The sequence below is a fragment of the Eretmochelys imbricata genome, chromosome 13 (assembly GCF_965152235.1).
Source record: "Eretmochelys imbricata isolate rEreImb1 chromosome 13, rEreImb1.hap1, whole genome shotgun sequence".
NCBI classification, from domain to species: Eukaryota; Metazoa; Chordata; order Testudines; family Cheloniidae; genus Eretmochelys; species Eretmochelys imbricata.
Genome location: NC_135584.1, coordinates 32,372,324 through 32,383,332, shown reverse-complemented (window position 1 = coordinate 32,383,332; position 11,009 = coordinate 32,372,324).

Below are 11,009 nucleotides of genomic sequence, written 5' to 3'. Positions count from 1 at the left end.
GGTGCCAGCGATCACATGCTTCAGTCCTGCTCTTTCAGGGCAGCCGAGGGGATGGGGCCGGGCGCATCTTCAAACCCAACAGACAGTGGCATGGGCTGCAAGAGAAAAACCAGAGGAGCTCAGAATTCATCACCCAGGGATTCACGCCGGACACCCACAATGCGGGACTCGCCCCCAACGCCAGCATCGCACAGGACTCCGGAGCAGTGGCATGGCAGCCGGAGCTGAAACCAGGGGAGTTTGAATGGAGGTGAGTGGGAGAAGGGAGGCAAGCCCCTGTTCCTTCGGGGCAGTGACAAGAGCTTAGGTGGGAAGGCTCTGACTCCTCCAGAGGCAGCAATGGAAGTGGCCCAAGGAACGGCAGAGATGATGAAGGTGACTGGATGTGGAAGCTGCAGGATGTATGTTATTCTGGAGAGGGAACCATAAAGGTGCTGCCTTTGGATGAAGCGCTGCCTGATAGAGCGGATGGAAGAGACGACCCAAGGTCTGGAGACGCAGCTAGAAAGTCTGGCTGTGTTTCAAAGGGGATTTGAGCAGCTGATGCGGGGAAGGAGGGAGGTGGCTGAAGGGAAACCTCCAGCCTTGCAGATGCAGGCTGGACCGGAGAGCTGCGAGGTTAGCCTGCCAGGTGGGGTAATTGCACAGTGGAAGCATGAGATCCAGGCAGAAGAAAAGACCCAGCTAGTGAAGAGTAGAGCTGAGGAAGAGGTTTGCTGGGCTGGAAAATGAAGGGGTGCAGCAGGCAGTGACAGAAGGTGGGAGGGCGAGGAAGAAGAGGAGAGCGGCTAGTTCTACAAGAAGAGGGAAGAGACAACGGAGCTCCAGAGTTCGGAGCCCCAGGAGGACAGGAGACGGTGACATGCTGAGGGCTGCAAGTGAGAGCAGAAGACAAGAAGACACAGCCAGAAAGCACAGAAGGAGGGAGGGTGGAGAATTGCACCATCCCCAAGAAAAGGCAGGTCTCCATGACTGGGGATTCGCTACTTCGAAGAACAGATGGGCCTGTCACCAGAGCTGATCCAGAGAACAGCAGGGGGTGCTGTCTGCTGGGAGCTAAGGTACGGGATGGGGACCTGAGGCTGAAGAGGATCCTGATCGGAGCAGGAAAGAACCCACTGACTGTCCTTCCCGTGGGAACAAATGATACAGCTAGATTCAAGGGAGAGTATACCAGGTTGGGGAAGACACTTAAAGAAATGGAGGCTCAGGGGATCTTCCCTGGGATTCTGCCTGTCCCTAGAGAAGGAGAGCCAAGACGAGACAAGATTATGATGGCTCCGCAGATCAGCAGAGGGCTCTGGCAGTGGTGCTATGAGGAGGGCTTTGGGATGTTCAACCACAGGGACGCAATTCATGGACAGAGGCCTGTTCTCATGGGATGGACTCCATCTGAGTAGGGACTGAAATAGACCTCTGGGCTGGAGGTTGGCACAACTCATTAAAAGAGCTTTAAACTAGGAACTCGGGAGAGACAGTTGGGCGATGCTCATGTAATCTCCATGCCTGATTCTAACACTGAGCAGGTGGAAAATCACGTACAAGAAGATAGAGCAATGGAGACAGGAACAGCAGAGGGTAGGATAATGGACAACAAGAGGAAAGACAGAGCCAGTACCAATGACACTAACAGTCTTAGGTGATGCTGGTAGTAAAATGACTGTACCTAATGGGCGAGGAATCTGTGCCAAGCCAAGCAGAAACAGCTTTGATGTCTGTACACCAATGCAAGGAGCCTGGGTAATAAAATGGAGGAGATTGAACAGCTGGTGCAGGAAGTGAAACTACCTATGACAAGGATAACAGAAACATGGTGGAAGAGCGGTTATGGCAGGAGCCCGGGTATTGAAGGCTTTTCAGGAAAGACAGAAATAAAGGCAAAGGTGGTGGAGCAACATTGTGTGTTAACGATGTGGTAGATTGTAAAGAAATTAGAGGTGATGGAACGGATAAAAGGGAATCTGTTTGGGTCAAAATCACTTTGGGGAAGAAAGGTAACAGAGACTCCCTTGGGGCAGTGCTTGGGGTGTGCTACAGACCCCCAGGATCTGATTTGGATGGGGATAGAGACTTCTTTAAGGTTTTTAATGAAAGAAATACTACTAGGAATTATGTGATTATGGGAGACTTTAACTTCCCAGATATAGGAGGGAGGACAGGTGCTACTAATAATAGTAGGGCCCAGATGTCCCTGGATGTGATAGCTGACAGATTTCTTCACCAAATAAAACAGGAGGACTTGTGGCATCTTAGAGACTAACCAATTTATTAGAGCAAAAGCTTTCGTGGGCTACAGCTCACTTCATCGGATGCATAGAATGGAACGTATAGTAAGAAGATATATATATACATACAGAAAAGGTGGAAGTTTCCATACAAACTGTAAGAGGCTAATTAATTAAGATGAGCTATTATTGTCGCTGAACCAACAAGAAGTGATGCCATTTTAGATCTAGTGCCGGTCAGAAGCAAGGACCACATGGAAGAACTGGTTGTAGAGGACAACCTTCGTTTGAGTGATCATGAGTTGATTCAGTTTAAACTAAATGGAAGGATAAGCAAAAATAGGTCTGCAACTGGGGTCCTTGATTTCCAAAGGGCAAACTTTACAAAATGAAGGGACTTATTATGGAAGTGGACTGGCCTGAGGAACTCAAGGATCTGAATGTGGAGGAGGCTTGGAATTACTTTAAGTAAAAGCTATGTGAAGTCGGCATCCCAAGCAAGGGAAAAATTTGTAGGGAGGGTTGCAGGCCAAGCTGGATGAACAAGCATCTCAAACAGGCTATTGAGAGAAAGCAGAAAGCCTGCAAGGTATGGATCAGTAAAGAAAGCCACCTCTTTGCAAGGGTGCTGGAAAAACTTTTACAGTGGGGGTGCTGAAGGCAGAAACCATGTATTTCAGTTGTTATTACTACCAGCTCTCCTGACCATCAACAAGGTTAGCCTTGAAATTAGGCAAAGGTTTCTAACCATCAGAGGAGTTGAAGTTCTGGAACAGCCACCCAAGGGGAGCAGTGTGGGGTAAAAAAATTAACTTGTTTTAAGACTGAGCTTGGTAAATGTCTGGAGGGGATGTTATGATGGGACTGCCTGCAATCGCATATGGCTCAGTACCCCCAGCAGCCAGTGACTGGGCGTTAGGTGGGGAGGGCCCTGACTTACGACAGAGAATTATTTCCCAGGGGTCTGGCTGGTGGGTCTCACTCACATGCTCAGGGTCTAACCGATTGCCATATCTGACACCGGGAAGGAATTTTCCCCAAGGTCAGATTAGCAGGAACCCTGGGGCGTTTTCCCCTTTCTCTGCAGCATGGGGCACAGGTCACTTGCTCCTTTGAACTAGAGCAAAGGGTGGATTCTCTGTAACTGGAAGTCTTTAAACCAACATTTGAGGATGTCAGTATCTCAGCCAGAGGTCGGGGGTCTGTTACTGGAGTGGGTGGGTGAGGTTCTGTGGCCTGCAACCTGCAGGAGGTCAAAACTAGATCAACATGATGGTTCATTCAGCCCTTAGAGTCTATACGACGTCAGTATCACACCCACACACACACACACCAGCCTCACACCGGAATTCACACCTCCCGCAAAACCAGCATCACATTGGATTCTCCCCCTCCCTCCAAGTAGGGTTGCCAACTTTCTAATCGCACAAAATAGAACACCCCTTCCTCACCCCCCTCCCCAAGGCCCCACCCCTTCTCCGAGGCCCCGACCCTGCTCATTCATCCCCTCCTCCCTGCATCATTCACTCTCCCCCACCATCACTCACTTTCACTGGGCTGGGGCATGGGGTTGGGGTGCGAGAGGGGGTGAGGGCTCTGGCTGGGGGTGCGGGCTCTGGGGCGGGGCCGGGGATGAGGGTTTTGAGGTACGGGAAGGGCTCCGGGCTGGGGCAGGGGGTTGGGGTGCAGGATGGGGTTCAGGGTCCCAGTGGTGCTTACTGCGGTTCCCAGGAAGTGGCCGCCAGGTCCCTGCAGTCCCTAGGTGATGAGAGAGGCTCCGCACACTGCCCTCCTACCTGCAGGCGCCGCCCCCACAGCTCCCATTGGTTCCCAGCCAATGGGAGCTTTGGAGCTGCCACTCAGGAGCGCGGAGCCTCCCTGGCCACCATGTGCCTAGGGGCTGCAAGGATCTAGTGGCTGCTTCCAGGAGCCGCGCAGAGCCAGGGCAGGCAGGGCCTTAGCCCCGGGCCCCTGCTGCCGACCGGAGCCGCCAAGTTCCCTCTTCGACCAAGCGTTTCAGTCAAAAACTGGATGCCTGGCAACCCTGCCTCTAAGACCATGCTCACCCCCACAGCCAGCTTGGCCTGGCCCAGGTCCCCCTGTCCGGCCCCCCTGGCCTGGCCCAGAGTGCTCTGCACAGCCACCGCCGCCCAGGCCATAGCCCCCTGCCCAGCTGGCCCAGCCCAGAACCCATGCACAGCCAGCCTGGCGCAACCCAGCCTAGGGCCCCCTGCACAGCCCAAAGCCAGAGCCCCCTGCACAGCCAGCCCAGCCCCAGAGCCAGACCCCCCTGCCCAGCCAGATCTGCCCAGTCTCCATGTGGTACCAGGGGCTGGTGCAGCCATGGGCTGGGTGAACGGCTGCGTGCTCGGGTCGCTGACAGGTTTGGGCTGAACCGAATCCGAACATTTTGAAAATTTTCTGCAACGCAAAACAATCCATTTCTGCTCAAGCCAAACACATGACCCAGACTGGATTGGTTCAGGCCTTTAGCCCAGCGGTCACAGCACTTCCCTGGGACTGGGCAGTCCCTGGTTCAATTCCCCCCTGCTGCTGGGAAGGAGGGATTTGATCCGGAGGGGGCCCTGGCAGCTGTTGGAGCATATAGCTGAGTGCTCCAAGCCCCAGGCTATGACTCAGGCTCATGCTCTCCCTGGCCCAGTGATTATCCATTGTCACTAGGAACGATGCTGGATGGCCATTGGGCCTTGCCCAGCATAGCTGGGCCTCACATGGGGAGAAGGCAGGGGGAATGAGTGCATCCTGAAGGGATCAAACCTGAAAGGAAGTTTCTCAGCCTTGTCTCTGACTCCTTGGGCCTGCGGGGACCATGGCTGAAAAGGGCCACAGACCAGGGGATCAGGGAGTCAGTGCCACGCCTCTCAGAACACTTGCAGCTCTGCACTGGGATAATGACTATAATCCAGTGTCATGCTTCAGGGCCGCAGCTCCTGCAGGGTCAGGAAGAATGGTTGTCCCCCATGCACAGCTGGCCAGATGGATTGAGGCGGCGAAGGTGGGGTCGCCTTCCTCTGAAGCATCAGGGATCATCCACAGCTGGAAGGAAATATTGGACGTGGCTGCTGTGAGCTGATCCAGAGAATTCTGCCTCAGATACTTGGCTGGTGGGTCTTGCTCAGGGTCAAACCAACTTTGGGATGGAGGAGGAATTTTCCCCTCAGATTGGCAGGGACCTGAGTGGGGGTGGGGTGTGTCTCGCCTTCCTCTGCAGCGTGGGGCATGGGTCACTGGCTGGGAGCATCTGGGCATGTCCCACCTACTTAATTCCCTGCCATTACAGGGGCCGAGCATTGGTGTGCTGCAGTCTCCCATTCTCTGCCTCTGGCACACAACCGTTTAGTCTCTAAGGACTGACATGCTTTGGTCTAAGTCAGGTAATTGAGTGAGTCCTGCATTATGTCTGGCTGAGTGAGAGTGGAGTTGCTAGAAGGAGATGCCCAATCTTTGATTAGTGACGGTGAAGCCACCCTGTGAGTTGCTTTAACATCAGTCCCCCTCCTTATTAAGCGTTTGCATGTTGTTCCCAGTTGGAATTTACAGCCATTGGCCCGGTCTCGCCCTTGCACACAAAGCAAACAGAGCTCTCAGACATGAAGTGTGCCCCCAGATGCGGTGGTGGCTGCCTGTTTTTGCAGAGAGCCTGAAGCCATTCTTCCCAGGGGAGAACTCCTCTGACCCCATTGGGCTCATTGCAGACTCAGTGCCATGCCCAGTGGTGGCTAATGCAGTGGCTAGTGCTGATCTGGAATGGGGGAAATGGTGGGCAGGCAGTGGGAAGGCACAGCCAGGACACAAGGAGAGGAGGAGGAGGAGGGGATCAAAAAGATGGCCTGAAAGGCTAGTGGGGATTCCCACTGAATGCAACAATAAAGCACTGAGCAAACAGCACCCACACCTTTCACTTCGAGCTGGTCAGAAAATGGGGAGATGTTTCCCTGGGAAATTCTGACTTTGTTGAAAAAATACAAATGTATTTTGCCACTAAAAAGAAAATAATCAGTTTTCTGTGGGGGTGAGGGGTGTTCTAGTGACGTGGAGCGGCCTATAGCCCTTCCCACCCACTCAGCCCGTGCCGGGGGGGAGAGGGGGCGACTCCCACTGGAGATGGGCAGTGGTACGAAGCCCCCAGCCTGTGTGTTTGGGGGGGTGGAATTCCCAGTGGAGATGGGCAGGGATTGTTTAGTGACTGTCTGGACTCGGTGCTCTCCCTCATTGCTCTGCTCGGCCAGGGGCTCCCATGCACACAGCCTGGAGGGCAAACCCCACTTTGCATAGACAGCGCCCCAGCTAGTGCTCTGGTCCAAGCTGGCCCTTACATGCCCAGACCCCACGGGGATCCCAGTGACCTATTGATCTTGGCTGTAAGCCCCTGGGAACACAGGCATTGCCAACTGGGGCAGCGCTGCGTCCTGTCTAGCCCAGACGTTCTCTCCCACAGTGACCAGCATCAGATGCTGCAGAGGCAGGGGTAGGACCCGTGTGGTAGCAGTGTGGGGTAACCTGCCCCCGACAGGAGATCTCATCCTGCTCGCTAATGCCTTAAGCCCCAAAGCAGGAATAATCTGCCTGTTGGCATGAACTGTTATAACCCTGGACATGCCTGTACCCCAGAGAAAATGCCTGTGGACCTTTACAAGCGGGCGCAGCTCTCGGCCTCAGCGACACCCTGTGGCAGAGAGTTCCATCGGCTCGTCACTCCTTGCGTGTGGAAAAGCCTTTCTTTCGATCAGTTTTCAATTCCCCCTTTCAATCTCATTGACCAGCCCTTGTCCTTATGCTGTCAGAATGGATGCCCCCCTTCTCCAGACCGGTTGGTATTTTATAGACCCAGGTCCTGCCGCCTCTTAGCAATCCACCTTGTTTCCATCTCTCTCCAGAGAAAAGTTTTTTCAGCCCCTCATCATTCTCGCTGTAGCCTTTGGGAAGAGGTGCCCAGCACTGCACAGTGTCCAGAGGGGGCCGCCCCATGAAACGGCTTTGCGACATGTGCTGTGATTCCCCATCCCAGATATTAACTATGCTGTGATTTCCTGCACAGAGCCCTGCCAGAAGGAAGTTAGTCAAGGGCAAAGTCACAGAGAATGGAGGCTCCGCACACCCTGCTCTCTGTGCCTGGCCTGGGGCTCCCCTCACACCCATGCTTCTCCCTGCAGGGCCCTGCCCGAGGGAACATGCAGGGTGTAGACCCAAGGCTTAGGTCACTATCCCGTCCCCTGATCCTGGACTGACTCATCTCCATGGTGCACGGGGGCCCCTGGGAGGCAGCAGGGTTAACCCTAACCCTGACCTCTTGGGTGTTTGCCTTTGCCCTCGCTGACCCCGTGCCTCCTCCCTTCCCCTCCGCAGTCCGCCCTGCGGCAGCGCCTTCCCCCCTTCCCTCTGGGGGAGCCGCCGTCCCGGGGAAGGGGCCCTGCTGCCTGTGACGGGGCCGGCACAGCCCGGGGAGGGGGAGCTCCCCAGAGTGAGGCCCAGGGAAGAGGGGAGCGCCAGGCCTCAGGGAACCCCGGGTCCCAGCCAGCCCGCACGGCATGGGCAGAGGAGAGGAGCAGCTCCCAGCTCGCTCTGCTCGCCAGTGTGCACCTGTCCCGGCGAGGGGCGGGGGAGAGAGCCGGCCCTGCGAAAGGGCTTTATCCCAAGGCATCCCCTCCCCCGCCTGCCCGCCCAGCCGTCTGCACAAACTTCTGGGGCCTCCATGAAAGGAGCCCAAAGAAAAAGGATTAAGGTCCGTCTCCCCCCTGCCGCTGGGAGAGCGGCCGCCCTGCCCCCCAGACCGCACCGGGGACCGCTTCCCCGCCTTGCCCTGCAGCCAGCGGCTCCCAAAGTTGGGCAAGTGCCCCCCCCCCCCCGCACCCAAGCCGGGGAGCCCAGACAAGTACGGGATTGTCCCCGCGGGCCCCTTCCCCCCGCCGGGGAGAACAAAAGGAGCCGGAGCCGGAGCAGCAGCAGCGCCCGCCTGACTCCTTTGTGCCACTTGTGCTCATGCAAAACAGCACATTCCAGCTCGCCTGGCCCCTGCGCCCCCACCCCGGCCGGGAGCGCCCTGACCCCCCCAGCCGCCCAGCATCTTTTATCCCCCGACCCCCGAGAAACTGACCCCTCCCCGCTAGGCCCCAACTCACGTCTGCAATACAAAGGGCTGCCCCGGGGAGCAGGCCCACTGTGCCACGCAGGCCAGCAGCACCCCCTCTTCCCCGCCACCTCCCCGGCCAGCGGGAGAGCCACGGCAAAAGTTGACTTAGTTTCCCCTGACCGGGCACCCCCTCCCCAACCTGCACGGCACCTGCTCCCAAGTCGGAGCCGGGGCCGGCGCCCAGCCATGGGGCGGCGGGGACGCTGGCGTGGGCCGCGCGGCACAGCTACTCACGGGCCGGGCGAGGCGACAGCTGGGGAGCCCCCCGCGCCAGCGCTGGGCTGGGGCTGACTGAGCAGAGCAGAGCGGCAAGCGGCCGGCCTCCCCCCTCATTGTATGGAGCAGGCATGCATGCAGCAATTTGCATTTTTTAAGCTTTTCATCACTGCACAGGCAGCGCTGGGAGTTTTCTCCCCCTCTCGCCGCCCAGCTCAAAATGGTGGCAGGGCTGGGGGGCGGGGGTGTCCCACACAGGCCGGGCTGCCAGGCATGGGGGGAGACGAGGGCCTTTCCCAGTCCCCCCTCTTTTCCCTTTGTTTAGATGGTGACATTTGGTAGAGTCCTGGTTATTGATCACAACATTAAAGAGACAGCGACCGGGAGAGAGACAGAGCGGGAGAGAGACTGGGCGCAGGTGGGGGTAGGCGCCAGGCTGCAGGGCAGGGGGTAGGAGCTCAGGGATGGGGCACGGGGGTGGGGGGTAGGAGCTCAGTGATGGGGCAGGAGCCCAAAGATGGGGCATGTGGTGAGGCTATTAGCCCAGGGACGGGATGCAGGGTGGGCGAAGGAACTCAGGGAAGGGTTGTGGGGCAGGGATACCCATCTGTCCCGTGGGACCACAGCACAACATAGGTGGTCAGAGGGGACTCTAGGCCTGTCTCTCCTGTGGGGTCATGGCCCCAATGCAAGTGGGTTTGGAGGGCTCTGGGCCTGTTTCACTTATGGGGAGCACAACCCCAGCATGGAAGATGGGGATCTCTGGGTCTGTCTCTCCTGTGGGTGGGGGGGTCAAAACCCCAGGGCTGGGGGTCTCTGGGCCTGTCTCTCCTGTGCGGGGTCACAGTCCCAGGGCCGGGGGACTCTCCTGTGGGGGGGTCACAGCCCCAGGGCCAGGGGTCTCTCCTGTGGGGGCTCACAGCCCCAGCATCAGGGGTCTCTGGGCCTGTCTCATCTGTGGGGGCCCGGAGGCTCTGGGCCTGTCTCTCCCATGGGGGTCACAGCCTCAGGGCCGGGAGTCTCTGGGCCTGTCTCTCCTGTGCGGTCACAGCCCTAGCACAGGGGAAGGAACCATCAGTTGCACACATACAAAATGGGAAATGACTGCCTAGGAAGGAGTACTGCAGAAAGGGATTTGGGGGTCAGAGTGGATCCCAAGCTAAATATGAGTCAACAGTGTAACACTGTGACAAAAAAAGCAAACCTCATTCTGGCCTGTATTAGCAGGAGTGTTGTAAGCAAGACACGAGAAGTAATTCTTCCGCTCTACTCTGCACTGATTAGGCCTCACCTGGAGTACCTAGTCCGTTTCTGGGTGCCACATTTCAGGAAAGATGGGGACAAATTGGAGAAAGTCCAGAGAACAGCAACAAAAATGATAAAATGTTTAGAAAACATGACCTATGAGGGCAGATTGAGAACGCTGGGTTTGTGTAGTCTGGAGAAGAGAAGACTGAGGGGGACATGATCACAGTTTTCAAATACATAAAAGGTTGTTACAGGGAGGAGGGAGAAAAATTGTTCTTCTTAACCTCTGAGGCCAGGACAAGAAGCAATGGGCTTAAATTGCAGCAAGGGAGGTTTAGGTTGGACATTAGGAAACACTTCCTGTCAGGGTGGCTAAGCACTGGAATAAATTGCCCAGGGAGGTTGTAGAATCTCCAGCATTGGAGATGTTTACGAGCAGGTTAGACAAACACCTGTCAGGGATGGTCTAGATAATACTTAGTCCTGCCAGCAGCACAGGGGACTGGACTAGATGACCTCTAACAGTCCCTTCCAGTCATAGGATTTTATGGAGGCTGAGGCTGCTCTGGCGCGCCTGGATGCTGGCACACAGCTGGGTCCTGCAGTGGGACTGGCCACAGCACGGGAACAGAGACAGAGACAGCTGCCGGCATGGCTTTATTAATATGCAGGATATAAATGGCCGGGAGTCTGTACAGCGACCGGCTTCCTGGCTCCAAATGCAGTCACCCCAGCCCCTCCACCCCATAGTCGGGGGAGGCCTCAGTGCCAGGTCATGAGGGCATGAGGCAGCAGCCTTCCAGTATACCTCTCATTCCTAGGCCAGGCCCCACAGGCTCCTGCTTCCCTGGCAGCCGCAGCCCCCACTCCTGCCGGCCCAGCTCCCTCAGTAAATATATTGTATATTATATACTCCTTAGTACTTGTATAAAGCTCCGGCCCCAAGAGCTGAATCCCCATGATGCTCCAGTCTGTCAGACAGAGAATTTCCCACAATGCTCTAATCCCTGAGCACAGAATGTCCCATGATGCTCCAGTATCCCCAGGACGGAATGTCCCAGGATGCTCCAGTCAGCCAGGCACTGAATTTCCCACGATGCTCCTGTATCCCCAGCAGGGAACATCCCATGATGCTCCAGTACACCAAGCACAGAATTTCCCATGATCTT